Source organism: Mastomys coucha, unplaced genomic scaffold (genome assembly GCF_008632895.1).
Source record: "Mastomys coucha isolate ucsf_1 unplaced genomic scaffold, UCSF_Mcou_1 pScaffold18, whole genome shotgun sequence".
Taxonomy (NCBI): domain Eukaryota; kingdom Metazoa; phylum Chordata; class Mammalia; order Rodentia; family Muridae; genus Mastomys; species Mastomys coucha.
In genome coordinates, this window is record NW_022196900.1 from 64,458,337 (window position 1) to 64,462,540 (window position 4,204).

Sequence of the window (4,204 nt, forward strand, 5' to 3'; positions counted from 1 at the left end):
GCACCTTGGTGTCTACCTGCCATGACGATTGTGGTAGTTGCAGGTAACTAAGCATCTAGCTAATGTCCAACTCAGCGCTTGGCAGAATGGGTACTTCCTTTCCTTTCCCTTAGATAATGATGGAAAATGAGATTTGATTTCCTGGAAAGGAAGAAAGTGACAGGTAAAAACAATTCTCTTGTCTTCTAAGCAGTTAAATAATAACTCTACAGAGGGAAACTCCGGTTTACATCATGTGGCCTTCTGCCAAGCACAGAAGCCAGGGCCAAGGGGTAGTAGCCAAGGAGGAGACGGGAGAGCAGGAAAGTTTCTCATTCTGGGTGTGGCTGACCTATCCTGCCTCCCAGAAAGAGGATCCTAAGGAACCTGAGGAGGACAAACTGTCTTTTCTCTCTTAAGCCACCTGTCCCAAGAGCAATGGGAAGGAGAGGAGAGGACTATACGGACCAGTTTCTCCAGTATGCAAATCACAGTGTGGAACACAAATGACTTAGCAAGAATTAGAGAGGCCGAGAGCAGGGCTCACACCCTGCATGCTCACACCCAGGTAGAGAGCACCAGGCTGGAACTCAGTAGAAGAAGCTCTTGGGGGAATTCCAACTCTGTAGGACCCCAGTTTTGAAGATAGGACCAGGGAGAGAGCTCCATCTATGGAGTGTAATATGGGTGCCAAGGTTCCATGTGCACTCCCCTGCGGAGGGGAGGCAGACACACACCTCTTACTGTAATCCACCTCACACCCCCAACCAGCAGTTCTGTCCTAGCGACTGGAAGCACAGTCTTAGCACCAGGAAGAAAAACAGTTAGGACGACGCAGGGGTATCGTAATTTTCTGTTACTTTTAGCAACAGAATGGATTTCATTGATAATGTGTCCTTCTGGGTTTTGAACATGATGCATGCTTGCAACATTTTTAAAAAATGAGCACCCAGGCACAAGAAATGGGACTTGAGAAAAGCAGGATGACTCAGCCGGGCTCACGTGTGGACTCGTTCCCACTGCAGAGCTGTGCTCTTGCACAGTGTCCATCACAATGTCCCAGAAATGCTTAGCCCATGGGTTCGGAGCACCAAATTCTTCAGCTCAGAGTCCTTCACACAGAGAAACAAACACAGGCAGGACCAGATGTCGGGAGCCGGTTGGCTGTGATCAGGGTAGCTCACTGGTTTTTGTTCAGCTCTCTTCATTCCTTTCCTACACAACATTGATTGTTGTTGCTGCTGCTGCTGTTTTGGAGTGCTTGAGGTTTCTCCTGAAGCTCCTTCAGGCTCTCCTTGATACTGAGAAAGTCTCTTTTGGTTCAGGATCATAGGCATGCTTAGCGGCACTATGCCAGCAAGGTTTTACTGTCCTCTTCTCGGGTAGCTTGGACCTGTACCATGAACTGGGAATGAGTCGAGCCTCCAGAATTACTTACTGCCCCTAAACTCCAAGATAGAGAACTTCTCAGAGAGCAGAACCACAGACCTGGCTTGGCTCTTGTGAATTGGGCTAGGCACCAGGATGGTCCCATCCATTTAGTGGTAGAGCTGGTAGGTGTGCCACAAAGCCCACTGCCTACTGCCATTGCCTAACCTCAGATCAAAAAGCCGCCACTGGGTGGAAGGTCGCTGCACCAGGTCATTCTTTAGTAATTTATTGGTTTTGGAAAGATTGTCGTGGTCACTGACTAACCCATATGTCAAGGCGAAGGAGTGTCTCCATTGTGGACATCAGGGTCATTCCTGATCACGAGCCCATTGCTTCACAGTGTTCCAATTCCTGATGGATGTGGACACAGTGCTGGCTGATGCATCTCCTGGCTGTCATTCCCAGTCCGTGTGAGGAATTCTTTTCCCATGGCCAATCCTCCGGTCTCGTTCACGAGCACTCCCTTCCTCTCTTCCTGCGGCTATTCTGATGCCTGTCTCCTCCCTGAGTTCCGCTCCTCTGTGAGATTTTTCTTTTCTGGAGCCCCAGCCTGAAGCCTCTGAGTCAGTGGCAGGGGAGATGTAGCCTTGTCCGGTTGGGAAGCCCACCCCTTCCCCTGCCCCACCCTGGCTTCCAAGGCCTGTGACCTAAGTGGGCAGGCAGCAAGCAAGGGAAGGGTGGGACTCTGCACAAGCGCATTCCAAGGTCTGCAGATTTCTTTTCAGTGAAGGGAACTGAAAAAGCTTAGAGCTACTTAAAGAAAAGTGGTTAAAGAATAAAATCTTTTTTTTTTTTGCATTCTAAATATTTATTCTTTTTTAATTGAGTATTTTATTTATAGGAATAAAAACCTATACTTACTGAGTTGTACACTATGCTATGCCCACTATGTATAGCCCACCAACCGTACTGCAGCCTCTCAGACAATGGTTATTACCCTCATCCACCTGAGAGGAAACGGAGGCTCCCAAGGGCTTACTGATTAAATTAAAACCTGTGCTCTTTCTGTTGCTACCCACCCCTCTCCTGTCCAGCACCAAGAGTAGCTGAAGAAGGCAAGCCTAAGTGGGCACCCAGAATGTCTGTTCTTCCTTGGACTTGTTTTGGGTTGCTGAGAGACCCTTCCCACCCCCATAGTGAGAGAGACACTATAGTCCAGGCAGGTCTCAAACTTACAATCTGCTTGCCTGGGCTGTCTGCTTGGGTTATAGATACCATACTAGGCTCAGGGCAGGATGTTTTGATTCATCATATCAAAGTATTGCAGCATAAACAGGGAGTAGCCCATGGCCAAAGCCTTTAGAGTCACTATGACATTTACCCTACCTATAGTAAGCCCAACCCTGCCTATACTCTTTACAATGCATCTAGATTATTTTTTCATCAAACTGAGTGCTTTACTTAAAACTGAGTTTCATAATTTCTAACTTTTTTCCTTCAAAAGGTAGATAGATATTCTCTAAAATAAGTAATTTCCAGCTAAGTGGGTCTTCCCCCCTGAAGGACTCAAAGCCTTTGATAATTTTATATTAAGGACTTGGTATAGTGCATTCTTCAATCTTGTGAGACTCTTTCAAGAGAAAGGGGTCTGCCTAACCAAAGGCAGGTTCCATGGCCTGACGCCCAGGGCCCTCTCAGCCATAGTTCTCCATATTCCTTATGCAGTCACAGCCCTCCCCAGGCTCCCTTAACTTCCATTAACAAGTCTTCTATCTTATGGTTTGAGTCCAGCACCCTTTGCCTCTGGCAAGGACCCAAGCCACCCTCAGTGTTCTTTAATGGTGTCTATTTAACACATCAATATACTTAGTGTGCCCATAACTGTATACAGATTAGAGATAGCTTCCCATTTCTTTGTCATTAGCACCTGCCTTAACCTCTGCCAGTCCATGGGTCTGTTCTTTGGGATTTTTTTTTTCCTTGAGAATGAAATTTCTAGTTTTATTCTCCAAGAATCCTAGAATGTGCATCAAATTCTAATTGAATTTATACATTCATGGCTCTTATAAATGGAGACTCTAACTCTCTATTCCAAGTATCCTTTATGCCCCTTATATCATGAGGAAGTTTTGGATGCATTAATTTTCGCCTTTGGGGTGGTGGTGTGTGGGGTTTTGTTGTTGGTGGTGGTGTTTGTTTTTTCTGGGTTTTTTGTTTGTTTGTTTGTTTTGTTTTGTTTCTTTTAGATTTTTAACTGGTTATTGCTGATAGATGAGAAAGCCATTGATTAAAAAAAAAACAAACAAAACAAGACTTAGCAGCCCACAACAGTGTACACGTACTAGTTTTTCTTTTGGCACTTTTAGATGTTCTCCTATTGCACTCGTTGAGTTGAAGTAACAGTAGAGCCAGCCGCTGTTTTCTGTGGGCGGCTTGTGTTTTCCATGTAGTTGAGGGCTCTGTCCTAGACATAGGTCCTACACAGCCCAAGTAAGTGCTCTGGGATCTGCCATTCTCTATCCCTTCAGCCTGGCTCCATGGCTCTCGGCGTGGAAGGGAGGGCTGACCTTTGCCCCCACCTCAGGTCTGCCTTGTGCCCTGCAGCCCCTCCTTCTGCTCTTCCTTGTCCCGGCCTCTCCCCTGCTTTGATTTGTAGTCGGAAGTTCCCCGTTGTTCCTCTTGATTCTTCCCCCCTCGTTTCCCAAGTTCCCACAGGAACCTGGGAAGTAGGTTGTGCCCAGAGGTTAAAGCGGAAGCTCTAGCAAGATAACTCCAGAGGGGACAATACCCAGTTGACGTCATTTCAGTTTTCCTTGGGCCAGAGGTGGTGTTTGAGTTGTTGTTTTTTTTTTTT

The 4,204-nt window shown here is 46.5% G+C and overlaps 1 protein-coding gene across 2 annotated transcripts in view; it reads left to right on the forward strand.

Annotated features, from left to right (window-relative positions):
* Window positions 1-4,204, forward strand: part of Plpp3 (phospholipid phosphatase 3) — a 79,068-nt gene that overhangs the window by 60,259 nt on the left and 14,605 nt on the right. The gene's annotated exons all lie outside the window — the stretch shown is intronic.